This window comes from Mirounga angustirostris, unplaced genomic scaffold, assembly GCF_029215605.1.
Source record: "Mirounga angustirostris isolate CCGP_5_RB_7025 unplaced genomic scaffold, mMirAng1.0.hap1 SCAF_5, whole genome shotgun sequence".
Lineage (NCBI taxonomy): Eukaryota > Metazoa > Chordata > Mammalia > Carnivora > Phocidae > Mirounga > Mirounga angustirostris.
This window is the reverse complement of record NW_026991713.1, coordinates 65,294,064-65,319,332: the sequence shown is the minus strand read 5'-3', so window position 1 is coordinate 65,319,332 and position 25,269 is coordinate 65,294,064. Positions and strand designations below refer to the sequence as shown.

The 25,269-nt window shown below is 42.4% G+C and overlaps 1 long non-coding RNA gene and 1 pseudogene across 2 annotated transcripts; one reads left to right on the top strand and one right to left on the bottom strand.

Annotated features, from left to right (window-relative positions):
• Positions 1-514: 514 nt before the first annotated feature.
• Positions 515-5,985, bottom strand: LOC135364334 (uncharacterized). 2 transcript variants are annotated; one of them, XR_010411213.1, is made up of 3 exons: positions 5,844-5,985; positions 2,444-2,550; positions 515-1,296 (listed from the first exon to the last, which is right to left on the bottom strand). It is a non-coding gene; the product is annotated as an uncharacterized LOC135364334 (long non-coding RNA). The 2 variants fall into 2 exon arrangements; XR_010411214.1 differs by having other exon boundaries at positions 516-655.
• A 245-nt stretch (positions 5,986-6,230) lies between these two features.
• LOC123839620 (bifunctional methylenetetrahydrofolate dehydrogenase/cyclohydrolase, mitochondrial-like) lies at positions 6,231-10,086 on the top strand (annotated as a pseudogene).
• Positions 10,087-25,269: the final 15,183 nt, after the last annotated feature.

Below are 25,269 nucleotides of genomic sequence, written 5' to 3'. Positions count from 1 at the left end.
GCACTAGGCTTCACATCCTGTTGGGAGAAATGGCATTTGAATCCACCCTACCCACTAAAGGTCCTGTATTCCCTCCTCCTGGCAGTCTGAGTTACATCTTCCCATAATCTTCCTTCCCCATTCTTCTTTCCTTGAAATTCTGGGCACAGACTTTTCTTGGGTAGATAAGAACCAATAAAGATCATTTGTTCTGTGGTTTATAACCTTCTTCTCAAGGGAGAGAAAGAAACTAAATAAATTTCACTCTTAGAAGATAAGTAGAAATGTCAGATCAGGGTAATGATAAAGTGAAATTTACTGTTTGGTACCAGCTCTTATAAATGCAATGGAGAAGCATAATCTGGAAGACTGTAAACAGAATTCAATTTTTTCTGTTTTCTGCTCTGAGCCTGGTATTTCTCCTAATTACATTTACATGATTTGTTTGTTAATTGTTTAGAAGCAGCTGGTCCAAAATAAATAGAGACAATGATAGTAATTTGCATATTTTTTTTATTATAATTAAAGTTCCAGACACAAGTTTGAGTCCTCACAATGTAGAGCAGTTATGTAAGACTGTGTTTTGCAGAATGTGCCCAAGGAAAGCAAAGAATGTTGACACATTGGATTTATTCAATTGCCTAGAACCTTAAAGTTAACTGGAATTTTCAGCACTCTGTTGTGAAAAAAAAAAAAGAAGCAAGTCATTAGAAAACATTGACAACTTGACTGACTTATTAAAAACAAAACAAAACAAAACTTCTTTCTATAAGCAGGACACGTTCAATTTCAATCTCTTGCAATTAAATAGAGGCACTCGGGCCTGTAAGTAAAAAAAAAAAAACAAAAAGCTTTAATTTTAATCAGTATAAGGATGGATGAGGCATATTTAAAAGATTTAAACATCAGAATGGAAAAAAAGGACCCTCTGACACTCAGTTAAGCAGAGACACAAGTAATCTTGATAGCCTTATCAGTCTAATAATGCAAGTGAGTTAGGATTTATTTTTGTTTAAAGTGGAGCCAATTTCATTGTTATTGATAACAGCTACCACATACTGAATATTATCAGGTGTTTTGCTATATTATATAAATTATTTAATCCTCACGACAACTCTACGTATTAGTTAAAGCACCACAGACTGGGTGGTGCTTAACAAAAGAGATTTATTTTCTCACAGTTCTGGAGCTTAGAAGTCCCAGATCAAGGTGTCCTACCAAGGGCTGTGAGGGAAGGGGCTGCTCCCGGCCTCTCTCCTTGGCTGTAGATGGCTATCTTCGCCCTGGGTCCTCACATTATCTTCCCTCTGTCTGTGTCTGTGTCCAAATTCATATAAGGACATGGGTCATATTGTACGAGGGCCCACCCTAATGAGCTCATTTAAACTTTAAAAGACTCTGTCTCCAAATAGAGTCACATTCTGGAGACCCTATCTCCAAACACAATGCCGGGAGGGGGGTAGGACTTCAACATGTGAATTGGGAAGGAGGACACAATTCAACCCATAACAGATCTCTAATTCCCCACTGTACAGCTGAGAAGACAGGCCCGGAAAGATTCCTATTTGTTCAAAGGCTCCAGCTAGTGGTAGTAGAGCAGAGACAAACCACATCTGTTGAATTCCCGAGCCCAGCTGTTAACCATGCCACTACACTCCTGGCCTTCATAATAGTCAGATGGATCTTTTCTCATTGGTGTCCCCACCAATCTCACACTCCCATACCCCCACAGGCTTGATCACCTCACACCAACTACGCCTCCCACACTAGCCTCTGGTTGTCCCCAACTCTGCCCCCACCCCCAGGTCCAGTTGAATGTTCTAGCCTGGACTTTCCCCCATGAGGGTCCCCAAGTGGTTCCCCTCATTGCCAGCCTCCAGCCTCCCAGCTTCCGTCACTACCATCTCCACGTGGCTTCCAAACACTCACAAGTGACACCCCAGCTTTCTCTGAATCATATTTACACTTTATCTCACAAAGACTGCCTGGGCTTTCTACGGTCTCAACCCACTAGCCAGTAAATGAAACTGAGAGAATGAACTCAGGAGAGCGTGTAAGGGGTACATACCACATACCTGTGCGTGCCTCTCCACTCGCCTGCGTACTGAGCCTTTCCTGACGCTCACACCCTTCCCAGCAGAATGACTCACCCATCCCTGAGGCCCCACAGGGCCAGATGGGCTTTTATCAGACACCAGCACTACCTTATTGTGACTATTTATTTTCATATCTGCCTTTCCACCAGACTGAGATAGAAACAATGTCTTCTGTGTCTCTGAATCCTCAAGGCTTAGCATTTCACCTGGTACTTATTGGTGAGTATTTAATACATGTTTAGTGAATGAATAAATGAAGAAGTCTCTACCCTCTACATCAAAAATACTTCTTCATCCAGCCAAATGATGCATAAAATCAGAACATTCGATATTATGAGAGTTTCTTCTTTTGGTTTAAGAATTTGTACCTTAAATTAAAGGATGAACACTTATCAGTTGCTTCAGCCTCGGTGTGAGTGATTTCCTTAAGGAGGAGGTGTACAGAGTTATTAGGAGAAATGATTGCTTGAGGTGCCTAATAAGGAGAGAAGAAAGGGGGAAAATACAGAAGGATAATCAGAAGACTAGAGAAGCTTTTTCTCTTCAACAGCTTTTCTGAAGAGCAGCTCTGGTTGCCATAGCAACACAGCAATTTGCGGTCCTTCCTTCCAGCTTCCTACCTGCCAGTGAGGAGGAAGTGAAAGTCACAACCTGTTAACCCAGCAGGGCATCCTCCTGGCATCTCTGGAGAGTGCAGCCAGGGGAAGTCTCAGGGACTGGCAGCCTGCGCCCAACCGCCCACCCAGCAAGGGGGGCGAAGGAGACAAGCTCAGGGGGGCGGGACCACACTCCTGCCAGGAGGTGAAGGCTAATGTGTGGGTGCCAGTGACAGGAACAGGGGTAAGCTGCCACAGTCAGCAAATAATCGCAGCTGGGGCAACAGTTCTTGGAACTGATTACCCAGAGATCCTCTGACTTAATTGATTTTATACGACCTCCTGACTGCAAAATTGGGAGCTTCAAACAATAAAGGGCAATTTTCAAAGGACAGCTGCTTGCTCAAATGGACACCCCACACAGAATTGTTTACTGGAGCTTCTAATGACTTGTTCTTCTCAACTAAGCCAGAAAATGTTTTTCTAAACAAGAAATGGGGGAAATGCCAGATCTATGAATAGGAGATTGTGCATGAGGGTGTTGCTACAGTGTGTAATTAGTAGTCTTCTTAATCAAATCAGCAGCTTTATTGTAAGATTTTCCCATTTCTCCAGCAGACATATGATTTGAAAATGCTAACAAAGTCTCATCTTTCTAGGATCTTCTTTCTTTCTGCCCATTCTAAGTCCTGAGCATAACTCAAGTCAACAGTAGTTTTTTTGCAAGGTATAAGGAAAAGGGAGACTTGGAGGTAATCATAAAATTACATTTGATACATTTATTAATCAGCTGAATTCATGTATTGCTCTGTCACCAACACCCCAAAATGAAGACATAAGGAAATTGTGAATTCAGAAAAAAGAAATTGGAGCTTATAAAGGTTTTCTTTTAGAGGGAATTTTCTTTTCTATCAACACCAAAGGGAAAACTTAATCCAAACAGTTCCTAGAGTTGATCACGGTTCATTGAGGAACAAAACAGCAGAAACATATAATTTCATGGCAACTCCCACCAAGTACAACCTCTCATTACCAGCAACAAGAAATAATTTACTTAGCAACCCTGCTGCTGGCATTTAGCCTTTGCCTTTCTCACATCTGGTGCTCCAAGTATGATGCATTTAATAAACATGTTGATGAGCTGATAATTTCTTCCTGGCACTATTTTTACTTCTTTTTACACCAAACTTCATTCTTGGGGTGGAAACGTATTGACTGTCTCATTGTTAAGTGACCTTTCTTACTATGCTGATAGGAGATTTTACAAAGCATGCCAATGAGCCTGGTCTTAGAAATCAAGCCGAGTATCAGCCGTAGGCTGACATTTTGTACCACAGCCAGAAGTGAAGCAACCAGCCAAGGTGCAGTGGGAGGGAGAGCCACCTCCCAACGTTCCCTGAAGGCATCTCAGAGTCACAACAACATGGGGAATTGATGTATTCCGTGACCTCCAGATGACAATGTGCATGTTTTATTTTACCACTACATGTTAAGATGGAAAATCAAGTAGAGCTAATTTGATTTGGTTTATGGGATTTTTATGTAAAAAAACGGGCAGATGGAGATGCCAGATAGTTACAGAACCACCAAAGATTTTTTGATATGTCTTCCAAAACAGAGATTCGTTCTACAAATCTAAACAGACCTTCGTTGCCTAAGGATGTCATGCGGTCATCCATGTGGCCGCCATTGACTCCATGAGGGGACAGAATACACCATCGGCCACTCTTCCAAGGACAGAAGCTCAGCTCCTCGAGGGGCAGGCGGGTGGATCGATTCAGAAGTATGCTATGATAGACAAACTCCTAGACCAGGAATAAGCAGCAGCCAGATTCTTCTCCTAGCTCTGCCACCAACAGACTGTCACGTAACCTCAACCTCTGAATCTCTAGATCAGTTAGCTATTGCCACACAGCAAACCACCCCAGAACTTAGTGGCTAAAAACAACCACCACTTATGATTTCTCACAAATCTATGGCTAGGTGGTTCTGGGAGAGGCTCAGCTGAGCTCGGCTGGGGTCCACTGGCAATTTTAAGATGGCTTTCAGCTGTGACAAACTGGTTCTGTTTCAGGAGATTTATCTCAACCTCCAGCAGGCTAGCCCAGGATTGTTCTTATGGTGGGGGCAGGGGATGAAGGAGAAACAGGGGAAGAGAGGAGGGAAGAAGGGGAGAGGAGGGAAAGGAGGGGAATAGAAGGGATAAGAGAAAGAGTGAGGAAGGGAGAGAGGGAGGGAAAGAAAGAAAGCTAGAGACAGAGAGAGAAAATGGTCTCTTGGGAGAACTGGCCATCTAACACTTCTACCACATTCTTTTGGTGTGCCCTTTACATAGGCTTGTTTTGAGTAATAAGCGGGCCGGTCTCTGTGTAGAATTTATACAGTAGATTGTGAAATGTCATGAAGTAGATATAATAAGACATCCCACACGTCCTTACTGCTGTCCTCCATAAGATACACAGACTTCTATCCTCATGAGAGATGAAGTCAGTAATGACCTCTGGGGGCAGGGAATGTCATGTGAGATATCTTATGTACTTCTGCCCCATTCCACAAAGCTTTGCAGTGGCTTGGTACAAGAATGCAGCCACAAAAAATGCCAGCAAACCATAAATACAAACAATGAATAAGAACTGAGAAAAACATAAGTGATGGTTGGAAATCAAGACCCAGGGTCAGGAGTGATAAGGGACACTAGCCCAAATACCCAAGCCATAAGGACAATACCACGACTATATTTGAGTCTTATATTTGGTTCTGTATTTCCTGGAAGTAAACAAAAAAAGAGGTGCTTCCTCAAACACGGTCTACAAGGTGATCTGTGAAGGCACATTCACCCTCCCCACCCTCTGGGCACTGATCGCGGAGAAGCCCGTCAACAGGTGCAGTGCGATGCACTTTCCCATCCCGGGCGTCGCCGGGCCGCACCGAATGCTGGGTATTGCAGGGAGGCGGGCAAGGAGCCCGCTGGGCTCGCAGCTGCGAGGTGCAGACTGTGGTCAGAAGACCGGGGGTTTGCGAAACAGGAGAGAGGGAAGTGAGACGAAGTTTTCCATTCATGCCGGCAGCACAATGTTTCTTTTTTAAAATTTTTAAAATAAATGTAACTTAAAAAATACATCAACATCGATATCAATATGAAGAGTACAGAGGATGTGTAGGTAAGGCAAACCTGTGAAGTTATGATGGAAGCACCTGGCGCCTGAGAAGCAGCTTTCTGGGACGTCCATTTATAAGCAGCAGTGGTTCCCAGTGAACTTTCCAGGGTGAGCTAGTAGCAAATACCTTTCTGCCTGGAGTCTCTAGGGGCCCTGTAACACAGGATGCACTTAGATCTACATTTATACGTAACCATGAAATGAGTCGAGTTGTACTACTATTTAAATATTTTCGTTGATCCAGGCCCCTCACCTGCTTGGTCAGCTTGCCAGGTGTGACCTGCCTGGGACCCAACCCCACCCCCCTCCGTGGTTCTCTAGGTATGGGGATGTGGAAAGTTCCTCAAGCAAGGAGTTGACACATTTTTTGTTGTTGCTGTTCACTCTCACCCAATGGCCACATGTTGGAGTTCAGATGTGTCTCGGTGGGTGTATGGCATGGAGCATCTGGTTTCAACTAAACTACCTTTCACAAAATGGAGAGGATTAAAGACAAATCCCCCCAAATAACAAGCATAAGTAAACAAAAAGGAAATGGCACAACCTGCACGTCTCTGATCCTTCAGAGGGGCGAGCTTTTTATCAGCCACATTATGAGGTAAAGCAAGGTTCTGATCTATCCGACCAAACATCAACCTCCAAACTTAAGCTTAATAGGAAGACTACCTAAAATATGGATTTACCTCCCCTCTTGTTAATTATTAGCTGTGCCTTGAGTTTGTGTTGTGCCTGTTGTATTAGCTACCGGGGGGAGCATGAAGCCATCAGGATTAGCAAGGCATTTTTAAAAGGAAGCAGCTTAGTCATCATCATAATTGAGTGATATTGTTCTAGTAATGAGTAAAGTAAGAAAAAAACCACTCATTTTTATCTGTATGTCATCTTTTTAAATTGCCGTTTTATGCATGCTTTCTAATGTAGATAACATATTGATATCCTGGCATGGGTATATAATTTATAAATAAATCCATACGGATTGGGAGAGCATGCGGATACATTTTTTCACTCATGAGGATGTAATTAAAACAGTTGGGATATTGCTGCTTTAATTTAAAAATTAGCTGGTTGAATGGAATTATTAAGCTTAGAATCACTACATTTGGAGAACAGCCACATAATAATTATTTTAATATTAAAATAGTTGACTGAAGACCAGACTCACCAGGCAGACACCAGCACAGGTGAGGGCAGCTGCATCCCCCCACCCCACTGTGTCCACATCGGCCACCGGCTGTCCCCTGGCTGCCCCCCTGGCCCCTAAAGAGCTGCCGCCTCCGCCATTGCCCTTTCCACCTCTCAGTAATCGAAATGAAGCTGTTGTCATTTCTGGAAGGAAACTTGCCCACAGATCAAGCAGGAAGTGTGGCAGGAGGTGGAAGAATGGGTGACATTGGGCCACAAGCTGCAAGGTGGTTGGGAGTGTGGTTCTGGTTGGTGAGAATCCTGCAAGTCACCCCTCCAACCTCAACAAAACCAGGGCAGCTGCAGATGTGGAAATCGCCTCACCATTGTGAAACCGGCTTCAGTTTCAGAGGAAGACCTGTTGAATTGAATCAATAAATTAAATAATGATAACACAGGTGGCCTCCTTGTTCAGCTGCCTCTTCCAGAGCACACTGACTAGGAAGAGATCTATAATGCTGTTTCTCCAGACAAGGATGTTGATGGCTTTCATGTCATTTGTGTAGGGCAAATGTGTTTGGACAGTAGTCCATGTTACCGATGACCTCATGGAGTGTCTAGGAAATAATTAAGCAAATTGGCATTCCAATCCCAGGGAAGAATGTGGTTGTGGCTGGAAGGTCAAAAATGTTGGCATGCCCATTGCACAGCTACTACACACAGATGGGGCGTGTGAAGGCCCTGGAGGCAATGCCACCGTTACCGTGTCTCATCCGAACCCTCCCAAAGAGCAACCGAGGAAACATACGGTTCTTGCAGATATAGTGGTCTCTGCTACAGGCAGTCCAAATCTGATCACAGCAGCTATGATCAAGGAGGGAGCAGCACAACATCACTTGGCATCAGGGAAATACAAATAGGAACCACAATGAGATACCACCTCACCCCAGTCAGAATGGCTAAAATTAACACGTCAGGAAACAACAAATGTTGGCAAGGAGGTGGAGAAAGGGGAAACCTCTTACACTGTTGGTGGGAATGCAAGCTGGTGTAGCTACTCCAGAAAACGCTATGGAGGTTCCTCAAAAAGTTGAAAATAGAGCTAACCTACAACTCAGCAATTGCACTACTGGGTATTTACCCCAAAGATACAAATGTAGTGATGCAAAAGGGCACCTTCACCCCAATGTTTATAGCAACAATGTCCACAATAGCCAAACTATGGAAAGAACCTAGATGTCTATTGACAGATGAATGGATAAAGAAGATGTGGTATATACCTCCAATGGAATGTTACTCAGACATCAAAAAAATGCAGTCTTGCCATTTGCAAAGATGTGGATGGAACTAGAGAGTATTATGCTAAGCAAAATAAGTCAATCAGAGAAAGACAATTATCATATGATTTCACTCATATGTGGAATTTTTTTTAAAAAGAGTTTTTTTATTTATTTGAGAGAGAGAGAGAGCACATGAGAGGGAGGAGGGTCAGAGGGAGAAGCAGACTCCCTGCTGAGCAGGATGCCCAATGCAGGACTCGATCCTGGGACTCCAGGATCATGACCTGAGCTGAAGGCAGTCGCTTAACCAACTGAGCCACCCAGGCGCCCCTCATATGTGGAATTTAAGAAACGAAACAGAGGAACATAGGGGAAGGGAGGGAAAAATAAAACAAGATGAAATCAGAGAGGGAGACAAACCATAAGAGACCCTTAACTATAGGAAACAAACTGAGGGTTGCTGGAGGGGATGGGGGTGAGGGGATGGGGTAACTGGGTGATGGACATTAAGGAGGGTACATGATATAATGAGCACTGGGTGTTATATAAGACTGATGAGTCACTGAACTCTATCTCTGAACCTAATAATACATTATATGTTAATTAATTGAATTTAAATAAAATAAAATAAATTTTTTAAAGGAGGGAGCAGTAGTCACCAATATGGGAATAAATAGACTTCAGGATCCCATAACTGTTAACCCCAAGTTGGTTGGAGATGTGGATTTTGAAGGAGTCAGAAAGAAAGCTAGTGACATCACTCCAGTCCCAGGGGTGTTGGTCCCATGACAGTGGCAATGCTGATGAAGAATACCATTATCATTGCAAAAAAGGTGCTGAGGCTTGAAGAGCAGGAAATATTGAAGCCTATGGAGCTTGGAGTAGCAACTAATTAACTGTTGTGTCTTCTGTCATGAACAACACTCCAAGCTAGTTCAAGAGGCAAAACAGACCAATAGAAATGCAATATTTTTTTATTTATTTTACTGAAATGGTTTTAGATGTTTTAAAATGGTTGTATTTATTGAAAGCTTAAGTAGGTGGGTATTTGTACATATAGTTCTGCAATACCTCACCACAGTGTATGCCATTACCATTCTGGGTCATGTGATCCAGCCAAGAGAAGCCATTCACCTAGTGATTAATATGGCGGACATTGTCACATTGAGAATGGATGCTTAACTTTGTCAAGCCACTTCAGTTAAAATTTGCGTTTTCTAGGATTGCATTTCCCAAGTTGTATTCCAGTAGGAGTTGATACTCACTTTAGGTTCCAAAACTTTTGAGTTCAACTGGTCAAACCAAAGGAAAAATGTTGCTAGAGAAAATTAGGGAAACGATCAAAAGAAAAAAATGCTAATTGAGTAAAAAAACCCTCTAATTTACATACATATTGTATGTAAAAACTATATGTTAATGGTGTCCTAAGCTGTCACTTGTGGCTTAGTCATTGGGAAAATGTTTAGGGTTGCTCCAAGAGGGGTTGGTTCTCTTTTTATGTGTTAACATTCATGAGGTTTCCCATTTTCTTCCAGGATGGAAAGACTTATTTTATTTTATAGATTATTGGTGTGTATTGTCATATTTGGCTTTTCCTGTTTCCTTGAACTTCATTGTTCCATCTTTGTACTACTGGGGGTGTCCGTGTGCTTTCCTTGAAACCTGTTTTTGAAAAACAGAACGTGGGCTTGATAATCATTAGGGCAGCTTAAGTAAGTGTGCAACTGACTTTTCCACTGAAGACTTGTCAGCAGCTGCCTGCTTTCTCTGATGTACCTGTTGGCTTTCCCTGATGGGTTTTTGAGAACTTGAGTTAATATTGAATTTAATCAGACTTACTGATTTAAAGGGTTTTTTTGTTTCATTTTTGTTTTTAATAAAACACTTCTGAGTGGTGTGGGAAAAAAAAAGACTAGTTTTACTGTTAGTGGTGTGATCATAGGATGCATCACCCCCCAGGCCACTTTCAGTTTGTGACATTAATATTAGTGTACAGGAAGAAACTCAACTATTTTTATGGACAATGAACAAGCATCCACATTTACTAAAGTCAGTTTCAAATAGTTAATATTGAACTAATACAAAAGGGGTTGCAGAATACAACCCTGCTTTATGCTCCTGGACACTGTTAGTTGAATCATCAAAAGATAAGCCAGAAACAACCTAAGTGTCTGTCGATAGATGAGTGGTAAAGAAGATGTGACTTATATGTATATATAATATTATTCACCCATGAGAAAGGAGATCCTGCTATTTGCAAAAACATGGATGGACCTTGAGGACATTATGCTCAGTGAGATAAGTCAGATAAAGGAAGACAAATACTATATTATCTCACTTATATATGCAGCCTAAAAAAGAAGAACTCTTAAAAACAGTGCATAGAATGGTGGTACCAGGAACTGGAGGTAGGACAAAAGGAGAGATATTGTTTAATGGTACAAGCTTGCAACTAGTGGATAAATAAGTCCTGGAGATGTCATGCACGTAATAGTAATTATAGACAACAGTCCTGTATTATGAACATCAGACTTGCTAAGACACTAGATCTTAGTTTTTCCCACCACAAAAAAAGAAATGGTAATTATGTGTTGTGATAGAGGTGCTAAGGGTCACTACAATAGTAATCATGACTTGAATTAATATCAACAACTATGAATCCATACAGAACTCATTCAGCCTGAGCCAAAGCAGGCTACTATCATAGAGCCACGTATTAAGGAGAGGTCAGTAAAAGTTTCAAGAGCAAGTTGGAGGATTCACAATGAATGGAAGGCTAAGTTCCTTTGCTCCTCATATGAAATGTCAGCCTGGAAACCCAGAACTGCAGGATAGAGAGAAGAGAGCTATGACAATGAGGTTAAATGCCTACAGTGCATGAAATGATTGTCATTTTTAAAATGGGGTCCCATGTTTTTTGAGTCTAATCAGATGGAATTGTGTCTATTGCTATGAATGTTTGTGCTCCCCAAACTCGTATGTTGAATCCTAACCCCGAAAGGTGATGGTGTTAGGAGATGGGGCCTTTGGAAGGTGATTAGGTCATGAGGTATCTGCATTATTGAATCAGAGCCTTCTAGAAAAGACTGCACAGAAGCCCCTAGCCCTTTCCACCATGTGAGGACACAGGGAGAAGCACCAGCTATGGACCAGAAAGAGGGCCCTCTCCAGAACACAACCATGTTGGCACCTTGATCTTGGACATTCCAGCATCCAGGACTGTGAGAAATAAATTTCCATTGTGTATAAGCCATCCAGGCAGTGATATTTTGTTACAGCAGCCAGAATGAACTGAGGCATCTATGAAGTTCATTTAAGTTATGAGGTTGATAAGGATTAGTGCTTATCAGTATGAAAAATTGCAGAATAGTTCCAGTGGCAAAGGTATTCATCTGCCATCTTATTTAAGCTATGAGGAATGTTATCTGATCTCAGCTGAAAAGTGCATGGGGGTCTATCACATTTGAATCACTTTCCCAAGGGTCTTAAGAAATAGATCCTTTGGGGTGCCTCGGTGGCTCAGTCATTTAAACATCAGACTCTTGATCTCAGCTCAGGTCTTGATCTCAGGGTCATGAGTTCAAGCCCCACGTTGGGCTTCATCCTGGGCATGGAGCCTACTTAAAAAAAAGTAGGGGTGGGGAATAGGTCCCTTAGGGAAGAGCAACCTACAATAAAATCAGTGAAAGATGGTCTGTAATCTTGAAGATATGTAACTCAAAAGGAGGAAATAATGAAAGGAAGGAAGCACTCTTGGCTCGTAAGCATAGGCCATGGCCCCCAAAGAACAGAAAAAGCAGAGTCAGAGAGTAAAAAGTTATAGCAGTTTTTCAGGATCTTCCAAAGAAAGGAGATTCTGACATTTCCTTATTCTTTAAACCAAAGGAACCATAAACACAGATGAATCATAAATGAGAAGGGTCTTTGGAGAATAACCAGCTCTCTCTGCTCTGGTTCCTCATGCATCAGGCAGTCTCCTGAGGAGCCTTTGGGCTCCTGCACAGATGTGTACACCAAGAAGAGGATTCCTTTCCCCAGTGGCAGGAGCTGGACCTGGGCCAAGTGTGGCTCACTGCAAACAAATAAGTAGGACAGCGGCGCCTGGGTGGCTCAGTCGGTTAAGCGTCTGCCTTCAGCTCAGGTCATGACCTCGGGGTCCTGGGATCAAGTCCCGTGATGGGCTCCATGCTCAGCGGGGAGTCTGCTTCTCCCTCTCCCTCTGCCCCTGCTCATGTGTTCTCTCTTTCTCCCTCCCTCAAATAAATAAATAAAATCTTAAAGAAAAAAAAAGTAGGACAGAACAACACTTGTGAGTTTAGTCCTTGTGACTCCCTCCAAATATGATTTTCCACATGTGTACAAAAACAACTAGGCTACATAACCAGCAAACGGAGGCTCCAAATCATCAAAAGCTCATGTCCCTCAAAATTATCTGCCTGCATTATCTCTTTCATCATTCATTAATGTGTTCAAATATTTATTGAGTACCCACTGTGTGCCAGGCAGTGTTCTGGATGCTGGAGTGAATAAGAGATAAAAATCCAGGCAGACAAAAAATACAATAAATAGATGAATTATGGTTACATAGTGATAAGTACTATAGTATGGTGGAGGAGGAAAATCTGAAAGAGGGAAAGAGAGTGCCATTGGTGTGTTGGGGGAGGTGGTCATTTTAGATAAAGTGGCCTGGGAGGGAAGACTTCAATGAGAAGGCCACATTTGAGCAAATTGTGGAAGGAGATGAGAAGGAGCAATGTGATACTGAGGGAAAGAACATTCCAGGGAAAGGCAACAGCCAGTGCAAAGGCCCTGGGGTAGGAGTGTGCTTGACATGTTTAAGGAAGAACTCAAGAGGAATGAGCAACGAAGAGTATAAATGAGGCAGGAAAGGTAATGAGGCTATAAGGGAGTGGGGTGTGAGGGAGGCAGACTGTGTTGGACCTTGGGGGGCAAGAGGCTTTGTTACCACTTTAGCTTTTTTTTTTTTACTCAGGGTGAGATGGGAAGCCACTGGAGAGAGTTAATCCCCACAGTAACCCTATAAAATGGGAATGATTAATAGGTGAGGAATCGAAGGCTTGCAAAGCTCATGAGCTTGCTCATCAGGGTCACAGATTGTGAGAAAGGACCCAGGTGCTCTGATTTCAGAGTCCAAACCCCTAGTCCTCAGGCCACAGGGCCTCATTTTGGTTTTAACACCCACACAAAGGACATCACAAGAAGCAGGCTCCAGCAGGAACCTAGCAGGCTGCCCTGGCTGGCTCCCCAGGGTGGGTGGAGGTAGAATCTGGGGGGGGGGGCCCTGGAGCTGAGGGCTCAGGCATTGGATGCACTTGTCACAAGGAAAAGCAGCAAGATGGCAGGGTGTTTGGTTCTTCTCTTCCAAAGAAGATCCAAAGAGAGGAGGGTCCCACTGCGGAGCAGCTGGAGGTGAACTGGGAAGGAGAGGCTGAGCCAGATGACAGGGGGTGGTCTTAAATGCCAGGCTGGGGCCTGGGCTTCATCCTCCAGGCCAATATCTTTCAAATTTGGTTGGTTTGTTCTGCTTTTTAGCAGTGGGACTCGATAAAATAAAATATGACATGGGAAGTCCAATAAACCAAGCAGGCGAGGAGAAGCAGGGAGCCTGAATTCTTGCAGATGTGGCCCCTCACTCCCCCTGGAGAGCGGCTGGGGGACGGTAAAGCCCTTGGTGGGGGGGGGGCAGGAACGGACGGTTGAGGGGAGGGAAGCACTGGGGAGACAAAGGAGAGATCGCTGTGAGCTGAGTTTTTGTCTTCTTCCTTCTTTCTTTTTCTTTCTTTCCTTCCTTCTTAATAACTTAGGCAAGAGGCTTGACTACAAGCATGCTAGCCTTTCTGATACCCACTGAAATATGAAAACCACTGCTCCAGGTATACAGGGTTCAGAAGGAAGTTCTCCTCTCCCCCCTTCCTCCTCCTCTTCCTCTTCTCTTCCTCTTTCTCCATGTTCATCTTGTCTGTCTTTCTTTCCTTTTCTTAATATTAGCAAAGCATCCAATACCTACCAAAGAACACACTGTCTTTTCAGACATCAGCATCTGGGGCACCTCAGGGTGGAAGCCATGTGTGATGTGCATTGAAGCCTCAGGGCTAATACAGAACCTGCCATAGAGCATGCACTCGATAAATGTCCGTTGAATTATGAATGACATAAGGGATCATATGTAGAATTTTTTAAGTTTATTAATTTCAGACACTCACTTCCTCTACTGTCATATTAAAAGAAAAGAGAAGAAAGAATTAGCAGTATTTTTCAGATGGAGAGTTGCTGATAACTGATTTTGAAATTTCTCAGTCCAAGCTTCTAGTAACCAGCACTGCCTGGCTTCTACGGAATAATGGCTGTTCATATTCTTAATAATGAGCCTACAGTTCTGCAAAACTCTGAATCACTACAGGAGCACAAATTATGTTGCATTTTAGAGCAGCGTGTTGCGTTGTGCCCAGCATATACTGGTGGTGACTTTAATGCCTCACTGGAAATATCGAACCAAAGACTGAATGACGGTCAGAGGTGGGTAGAAGGAACTCTTACAACTACAAGGGGAGGGAAGAGGCAGGCTGGATAGTGTTGGACTCTGCTAATAGAATATGCCATGGTCTGGGCGCCTGGGTGGCTCAGTTGGTTAAGCGACTGCCTTCGGCTCAGGTCATGATCCTGGAGTCCCAGGATCGAGTCCCGCATCGGGCTCCCTGCTCGGCAGGGAGTCTGCTTCTCCCTCTGACCCTCCCCCTCTCATGCTCTCTCTCTCTCTCTCTCATTCTCTCTCTCAAATAAATAAATAAAATCTTTAAAAAAAAAAGAATATGCCATGGTCATGATTTGCAAATAGAATACAGCAAGGTTTATACCAATAGGAAACTGGTTAAATAAATTCTGTTCTACCTACTGGAATACCACACAAGGAAGGGAGATAGGCTTATATATATTGACATGGGAAGAAGCCCATGATCTATTTTCTTGAAATAGATTATAAAATAGATCATAATAACTTTTTTAAAAATTTGCTATGAAAAAGTAGATAACAGAAGATTATGTATATATAAACAGTTTAATTTTAATTTTTAAAAGTAAATTTTGTGTGTCTTGGGCAAGAGGGGAGAGTTTTAAATGTGCCTAGAAAAATCCAGATGGCTATAAACCAGGATATTGGTGGTGAGCTCTGGGAAGTGAGATGAGAAGGGGCCAGGAAGAGGTAGGCTTTCACTTTTACATACCTTATACATATTTATATTGTTTGAAATTTTTACAGGTATGTAACATTATAAATATATACATTACCAGTCACCCTCTTGTGGGTTACCATTCAGGTGCGGAAACTTTCCATTCACCAACATGTGAATTTCCTGTTTCTTACACAGGCAAGCTCACCTCATTTGGGGCAGGAACAACATTCTGCCTCTGCCCCAACCAGCTGTGTCCTTAGACAAGTCACTTTACCTTTTGGACCTCTATCAAGAAGATGGAAACAAATTTCTTCTACACTTCTTCCTAAGCTCAGAATTCCTGAACAGGAAAGAAACTTTACGTAAGGGTCCATTTAAAAACCCAATTCAGCAGCACCTACCTAAATATATTTCCTTCATGAATCAAACAGTTCAAAACTTTGAAGAAAAAGGATTCCGTGTAAATTTTTTTTCAATCCATTGGACTTTTACCCCCAGTGCTGATTTTCCAACAAACAACCATACTCATTTGCGCACACGGCAACACTTCTCCGTTCTCTGATGCTGTGCGTGGTTCGTCCAAATTTACCAAGAGCTGCAAATTGCTTTTTCCCCACAGCCTCCTGCTCCATGCATATTTATAACTTCTGTCTTCTTAGGGAAAAAAAAAATATGGAGTTATAAAAGAGTTTGTTATGGGGAGATCTAACCAGCCATTAAGCCAAACAAACTTCATGACAAAGCAAGAGTTACAAAGAGAGAAAAAATGATTTATTTTGAGCCTAATTAAATATTTAAATATCAGAGTGGACAATGTATCAACACCATGAGATTTCATGTAAACCCAAGAAACCAGGAAATTGGTTATATTTCAGTAATGTTTTAATAATAAATACATTTTTAGTTCAAGCCAGTCCAACAGATTGTGTTTATCAGTCAGATGAAGCATAACTAATAAATAGGCCTACTTAAATGCGTTTTTAAATGATTTGACTACTGCATGAAGAAATATGGCCTAAAGCATAAATACGTTAAATTGTCAACAGTGACATTAACGCAGGATTTCCACGAATCTCCACAAAGATGATGTGCCCGGTTCGTCACAGAGGGTTTGTGGCTCTTGGGACAATCAGGCCCGGGTTGCACAACCACACCCAGCCAAGACCTCCCTTGCTTGAGGGAAGCTCTGTTATGATGACCCTGCTAGTAAAGTCTAGTCAGAAGTTGTGTTCCATGATCCCTGGCCGTTCTGGGCTTTGGAATAAGAGAAGACGGGTTCAAATCCATCTCCACCTCCCTCTAGGGCAAGCCACATACACTCCCTGAACCTCAGTTCTCTCTGTAAAGTGGGGATAATTCATACATAAAAACACAAGAAGGTGGTTGCCCATCATGAAAGAATACAGGTAAATCGACTTATCATTGGTGCCCTGGACAGAGTAAGCACTCAATAAATATCAGTTTCCTTCCATCCAAGCAAAGATTCTGTTTCCAAAGCCACTGGATACCAGGGTGCATTTAGGAACTATTTTACACCCTTGGTCTGACGATTTTGCTGAGGCAAAATGGACTACCATGTATCCCTAAGTAAGTAGCTCAAGCCCTCAGTCGATCTTCTCATTTATAAGATTGGAATAACGTCTCTTTGCCAGCCTACTGCATAGGGATGTCATGAAGACTGAGATTTTCTATTTCTCTAAGTAATGAGGTGTTCCTACAAGTGTAAGCAGTCACATCATTATGACCATCCCTTCAGATGAAATTGTAGGTATTGCTTAAAATCCTAAGGTGAGAAAGAACCCTGTAGGACATGTAAGCTCTCTTCTGGATTTTGCCATTGGGAAGGAATACCTCCCACGTAATCCCTCACCAGTGGCCTTCTGGGGATGATGGCAGGTGACAAACTTTAGGCCAATGGCCAGAGGAGAGAGTCAGGGGAGGTGAGGGTCCTCAGGGCAGCCTGATTCCCCCTAGTCCTTGGGCACACATCCTGCATTCAAATGAGCACCATGAAGAGAAATAAAATGTAGACAGTACACAACTTGAGGGCCCAATGGCTTTCTGATACAAAAGGCCCTTTAAGACTTTCAGAGAGAAAACAGCCCATGCTCCTTCTGTGAGGAGCCACCCTTCCCAACCCCTCACTCTCCGAAACCCCAGAGCCTATTGCTGAAATGTTGTTGCAATTTGACTGTTTTTATCTAATGTCCAGCCCAAGACCGACAACATGATACACTTCTATTTTTCTTCCAGAAAGCAAATATAAGGCTTTGCACAAGGCGGGTGGGGAGGGGGTACTTAATGTGGCTATTATTCCTCATTAAAACTTGAAGCGCCAGGCTCTACACCCCAAGGAAGCTGCCAGAGGCAAGAGCTGGGAGACGTTTATTGATCAGAGAAAGGCAGTGACAGATAGAAAGAGAAGGGAAATACAGTTGTGTTTTCCCCATCTCTCACCGATGTTTTCCAGGGCTTGCTGTGGGAAGCCTGGACCGTAGCAGGAGTTCCCGTCACATACTGAAAACGACATTTGTCATCCTGGAGCGCCGACTGCTCCTCCCAAGTCGTCTCCCCCTCCTTCAGACCAGGAGGGGTGAGATGGGGGTCCTCGCAGCACAGCGAAGCCTGCCACATGGGCAACGGGGCCTCCGGCTCCAGACTTGGCGGAATATTCCTGACTCACCTCTCACCTGACTCACAAAGCAAAAACTCGTCACCTCATTTAATCCTCACGCCAACCCAGTGGGGAGGTCCTCCTTTCATCCTCATTTTTCATGTGAGGAAATTCAGGTTTTGAGAGATTAAGTAATTGGAGAGAGACTAAAACTATTAACTGAGGACTCAGGATGCAATCGAGCAGCCTACTCTCTGAGGGGCTGGGAGTGGAAAGGGTAAAGCGCGCCCTTTTCAAAATGCTTAGGCTTCATCCGTTTTCTAGCTGCTCATGAGTCACAGGGGCGTGGGTGGGAACGCTGAGAATATGGGAGACAGCAGGTGTGAGGGACACGGTGGCCCACAGGAAGCACGAAGTCAATGGCAGGTGTCACGTGCATCCTCACAGCATCCCTGTGAGGAATCTGCCTCCACTTACCCAGGAGGGGACTGAGGCTTCACCTCATAGAGATGGGCCCCTGGCCATCCAGGTGGGAGATGGAGTTGCTGGAAGGGGAGACCAGGTCCCACCCAGTATGGAACCCTTCCCGCCACCTCAGCAGCCCCACAAACTCTTCCTACACTCCTGGGGGTACCCCCCCCCATGCTGCACTATGTGCTTAGTATTTTATTCAGGGCACGCAACAGCCTGGGGAAGGTAGTGTGTCATTGTGCATTTAGCATTACCTAGGATGAGAGCTTTGAAACTTCCAGACAGAATGCGCTCATCTCTACTTTTCCATCCTTGTGGTTGTTAACCAAGATTTGGGCATTCTGAGAACAGTCGGGCAGGGAACATGTTGCCCATTTTTACAATATTTCACGTCTGGAACTGAAAGACTTAAATGAGAAGAGAAAAAAATCAAATAAAACGTAGAGAATATTAAAGTTCTCTGAAAGTTTTTTGTTGGGTTTTGTTTTTTGGGGGTTCTTTTTTGTTTTTTTCCTAAGGAGAGAAGCGTATTTTTCACTTGATTCGGGCAGCCCAGGTAACGAGCAATGCTTCGGGTCACCTTTTACCAGCACTACAGCATAATCACTCTGCAGACAGTCTCTCGAGACCCTAAGTTTATTCATCTGAAGCTGGCACTGAGGTTATTTTAAATAACATCTTAATTTCTTCATCCCAACCCACTAGAATTATGAGTTTGCATCTGAAGATCCTTTATGATACTATGTTCTCAGAATTAGCTATGAATCAGGAATGAGTCTGCCCCAGAGCTGCTCAATTTACCTGAAATGATGAAGTGAAAATCGCATGTCTAATAATGCATGTCTGAATTGTACTGTTTTGTAAAACTTTGAGATGAAAATCTGTTGAACCAAAGGAACAATGTAAAACCTCACTTTTGAGGGGTCGAGTCCTACTCAGAAGAATATTAAGGGCAGGGTTCTGAACTTACGATAGCCTTCTAAAACCTACTCTTCTGGGGAGGAAGAGGTTTGTGACTTGGGGGCTGGGGGACATGGAAGAGTCCTGGCTGACTGAGAGGGTTCTGGGTCCTGTATGGGGCAAAGGTTGTTACTGTCCAACAAGTCATTATGCTGTCCATTTTCTGTGTTTTTTGTTATATTTAACAATTCTTAAAAGTTTGCTTGTTTGTTTGTTTGTTTTAAAGAATTCTACTATGGAGAAGGCAAGATGCTAGGTCCATGGGTTTAAGATCCCTTGTATCTGTTCGTTCACTGCTGAATTTTTAGGACCTAGAAAAGTCCATGGCTCTCAGTAGGGACCTGATCAATATTTGTTGAAGAAGATGACACAGATGAAAAGTACATTTATTCATCTGGTCCCTCACTGAGATAGCACACTTGATAAAATAAGATGCCAACTGAGGGTTAGGCTCAATCAGTAGGTCTGGGTTGGGGACTGGGAATCAGAATTATTTTTAACTTTTTATTATGATATTTTCAAACAGAGAAAAATAGAGTATAATAACACCCATATAGCTATCATGTAGATTAATAGTTGTTGACATTTTTATCATATTTGCCTCACCAATTTTTTTACTGAAGTATTTTAAATAAATTATATGGACATCACAAAAATAAGAATATTTTCCTTGTGGGCGCCTGGGTGGCTCAGTTGGTTAAGCGACTGCCTTCGGCTCAGGTCATGATCCTGGAGACCCGGGATTGAGTCCCGCATTGGACTCCCTGTTCAGCAGGGAGTCTGCTTCTCCCTCTGACCCTCCCCCTTCTCATGCTCTCTCTCTCTCTCTCATTCTCTCTCTCAAATAAATAAATAAAATCTTAAAAAAAAAGAATATTTTCCTTGTTAAAATCAATATCATTATACTGCTTTGAAAAATCATGATAATTCTTTATTATTATTTTCTAATACTTAATCCATATTCAAATTTTGCCAATTGCTCCAAAAATGTATGTTTCTCCCAGTTTAGTCCTACCAAGATCCAATCCACATTATGTTTGATTGTTATATCTCTCGTCATTTATGACCTAAAACAATGCTCCCCCTGCCCCACTCTTTGGCATGATATTAACTTAGACAGATGAGGCCAGGCGTCCCTCAGAATGGCCCACTTTCTGTATTTGTAGTGTCATGTAATTTATTCCGCTCATGCATGCATCCTGTAAAGCTCCCTGTTTGGAGCTCTGGATCACATCCAGGTTAAACATTTTAAGCAAGATATCATTATTTATGCTGCATGACATTGCAACACATTGTGAGGTGTATCATATCTAATTGAACCATTATCGGTAAACCAGAGCTAGCTTCCTCCCTCCACTGTAAATTTCCATTTTCTTTTTAAACCATCAGATCATCTGTGGAGCAATACTTCAGCTGCACTACAGCATCTAATTCTCCATCAATATAGCACCTAATGGCTTTATCAACCACGGATGATTCTTGCCTTAATCAATTCCTTCATTAGGGGTTGAAAAATGGTGATTATTTTTTCCATTTCTATCATTCATTCTATATTTATTAGCTGATGACCTTTATGAGAGAGAAAGAGAGAGAGGAAGAGCAAGAGAGAGATTTATCTCATCAACTGCTCCTTCTGGAAAGGCAAAGTAAATAATTATTTATCTTGAATTATCACTTCTCAGAGTAAGGAATAGGTGACAAATGGTGTTTTGTTTGTTTTGTTTTGTCTTTGGTTTTCTCTTTTCTGAGTATCATTTTATAGACTTACAGATTTGTATAGTTAGCATGTTTCATCCCATTGCAGTCACTCTTTTTGAAGTTCAAATTTTTCCATTTTTGTCCTATAAGACTCCTCTTTAAATTGGCTCTTTTTCTAGCCCAGCAAGGTATCCCAGGCTCATTCCTTCACCCAGACCCAGAATCAGCCATTTTCCTAAAAAGTCCTGATTCTTTTCAGTGAGAATGAGAGTTAGAAATCAAAATCTGCTTGCTAGGGGTACTCACTGCCCCTGGATTGTCAATGCTTCTAGGCCCTTCAATGGATAAAGGTAGGAGGAAATATACATGTGTATATTTTTAAATCATATGTTCATATGGAAATTTCCAATTCAAATTTAACAATACAGAGCTTCGACTTTAAGCAGATGGGAGATTGGAGATTGATTGCAAAAAGGTGGACTGGGCAAATAAGTGACTCTATTAAGAAAAATGGGAGCCAGATTACTCCATGTCAGAGAAAGAAGTAACAAATAAGAGAAAGAGAGAAAACTGGAATGAATCCTGTGATATTAAATAGGAACTGGAGCTATTAAGGTGACCTCAGTTTTCACAGTATATTCATAGAGATAGAAATATAGATGTAAATTTATACACACACACACACACACATATATATATTCATCTGTCCACTGATATGGCCTGAGAGCAGACACCACAATAATACCAAGCACAGCTAGCACATAAATCTTAGTTTCTAAACATCATTCTCCAGTAAAAGGAACCAGGTATCCTTGGAGAAGTGGCTGATTCCAGGGCTGGGGCAGGGAAAGTCCAACTTTTGAACACCTTGTGCCAGAAAGCTAGGAAATACTCCCAGAATAATGGAACCATCTCAAAAGGACACCGAAGCAATCCTGAAGAGGCTCCTACTAGTCAAATCTGGCACCGTTGGAGCCTCACAGTAATGATAGTAACAAACCATAATCCACGAATAGAATAGGAAACCATGATATGAATTAATTAATCCAAAGTTTGTTGAGGAACAGGGCTTCCAAAGTCTCTTCCCGCCACCTATTTATTAGTCACACAGGGAAAAAGAGTAACTATAGTGGACCACCTTGATCAAGTGATCAGAGTCGACATCATCAGTAATGGAACAACTTGAAATTATGAAATGAGAACACACAAAATTTTTGTGATATTTCTCCCAAAATGCACAGTCTTGAATCTGATCATGAGGAAATATCAGACAACCCAAATCAAGAGATATTCTTCAACATAATGGGTCAACAATATTCAAAATCTTCAGAAGGTCATGGAGTAAAGACTGAGGAACTGGGGCACCTGGGTGCCTCAGTTGGTTAAGCGTCTGCCTTTGGCTCAGGTCATGATCCCAGGGTCCTGGGATCGAGTCCCACATGGGGCTCCCTGCTCCGCGGGGAGTCTGCTTCTCCCTCTTTCACTCCCCCTGCTTGTGTTCCCTCTCCCGCTGTGTCTCTCTCTGACAAATAAATAAATAAAATCCTTAAAAAAAACAACAACTGAGGAACTGTTCTAGACTTTAGGAAACTAAAGAACCTGACACTAAATGTAGCGTCTACATGTAGCAATTGATCACACTGGTTTTCAATTCATACTCATACCTAGCACATCATTTCTCATTAAAAATACACAACAGAAAGGAATCGGTTTTCTTTCTTGGACACCTTGAACTTTGAAGGACTGTTCATTTCAGGCTTCTGATCTCTGCCTAGATTTGGCCGGCTTCGCTAAGGAAACAAGTCAGTCTCCAAACTTCCTGCTTCCTTTCCTTTGCAGTGGATAGGTGTAGGAGCCCAGCTCCTTCCACAGGGACATCTTCTGGTGCTGCCCAGAGCGAATGCTCCACAACCTGAAGCCCTGCCTTAGCAGCAGCATCTGTCACATTTCCAGAACATTTGGAGTGAATAGAGTTATCGTGGGATGCCTCTCTGATGCTTTTCCTTCCTCCCTCCATGCTCTACGGAGTTGCCCTTCTCACTTCATCTTTGAAATTTCATTACACTCAGGTTAAAGCCCAATCATTTGAATCTGGAAGATGACAAGCATAATGTTCTGCCTTGACTACTGTGGTTCCATTTTTCTACCTAAGGGGGGAAGGTCTTAAACATAAAGCCACTTCTACTGATGATATACCTTAGGAAACCAAATTCTCTTTCTAACAGTCTCCTGCCCAGCTGATGGCCATATTTATTCTGAGAAATATTTCAAATCTCTTTTAGAAGACAGCCATGTTCCTATTACAAAACGTTACTATAAAATTGCATGCTAAAAACGCCAGGAGCCACAGCTATACACAGAGCTGTAATCAGAGAATAGGCACGTTTAGTCACATCATTTGTAAGTTAATTTAAAAACGTAGGAAGATTGACACTCTGGTCTTCAAGAAAGTTGTTCTGTGTAATAATAATTGCATTTGTTACGACAATATTCTTTTTCTTTCCTAGTCCCCCAAATCCCAAATATATCTGTACACTTCTATTGGAATAGCAAATCAGTTCTAAACTATCCATTGCTATTTGATTTTTTTTTTTTTTTTTTTTTTTTTTAGTTCAAAATCAAAAATGGTAGCTAAAATTCCAGCTTGGTCATGAAGAATGTTGAGCCATCTCATTTGAGGGCTGAATGAAAGTGAAATGTGAAGAGGTAAAACGAAAGGAGCACCCCAGCAGAGGGGTTCTGGCTCCAGCCTGGCTCGGAGATGGTGGTGGGGGCCAACAGAAGGCTCTGAGGAGTTTCCCTGTGCTGTCCTGTTCCTGTTCCCTGGTCAGGCAACATCAAGGGCCACCCAGGACCAAGACAGATGGAGGATGTAAGAAATGGAAGTAGTGAAGCCAACTAACTTAAATGCATAAATCAAATAACATTAAGTTAATAAATTGTACCCACTACTGTCTAATAAAACAATACAGAGTAGAAATCCTAATTTTTTGGCTTTTTTCTGTGATGTTATAGAAAAAAGACCTTTCCACAATTCAAAGCTGAGCCTGTCTCCTCTTCCTGATGCCCCTTCATGCATGAAAGGTCCTTTCCTGGCTGGTCTTTTCTATCTCCTCCAATCTCATCATTTCTCACTTCTTGCACCACCACATTCAACATACACCATTAGCTCCAATCCTACTTAAAGTCAGGCAGTTCTCCCCTGTATAACAAGTTGTGTACTTTTTTGTTTGTTTGTTTGTTTAAAGTTTATCTCCCTTCACTAGAATATAGGGTGATGAGTGTGAGAAACTTGTCTGTCTTATGTATAGCAGCATTCCCCATTTGGAATGGTTCCTAGCACCTTAAAGGCAATTTTATGAAGATTTGTTGGCTAGACAAATGAATGAATACTCCAGTGCCTTTGCACATGTTGCTTCTACTATTTAAATTGTCCTTTCTCACTGCCCTCCTGACTTAAATCTTATTTTTCTCTAAAACTCAGTTTAAATATCAATTCTTCTGGGAAGCCATCCATCCCCCCCCCATAATATCCCTTCCCTCCCCCACCACACACACAGCTGGCTTTATCTCTCTTCTGAGCTCTCTTCTTACAGTCCTCCTCTGCGTGTAAGTCCCAGAAACAGTTGACTGTTCACCAAAGGATTAATACTCCCCTTCCATCGTGTAGAATTGTTGCCAGAAAGTGGCTGCCTAGCCATGGCATTCTGTGGAGAAAATGTGACTAAGCTCTGACAAATGGCTTGTGGGGACCACTTCCAAACCTAGCCCAAAAAACCTTTCTGTGCAACACTCCAGTTGTCTCTTTCTTCCATCTGTTGACTAGATGCCAAGGATCCAGAAGAGAACTCCAAGGCCATGGAGATTGTCGGAGCCATGTGATGACTGCCTTTCAAACACCTGCATGAGTCTGTAATGCAAGAGGGAAATAACTGTCTACTGAGCTGAGTCAAATAGCATTAAGTTAATAATGTTACAGTTTGTTACAGCAACTAGCCCATCCTAACCATCACAGCACACCACTACCATGGTCCACAGTCCTGCCATTGCCCATGTGTCTGTCTCCTTCTCTGTAGTCTGCATGCCTTATGCCACATCCCCACAG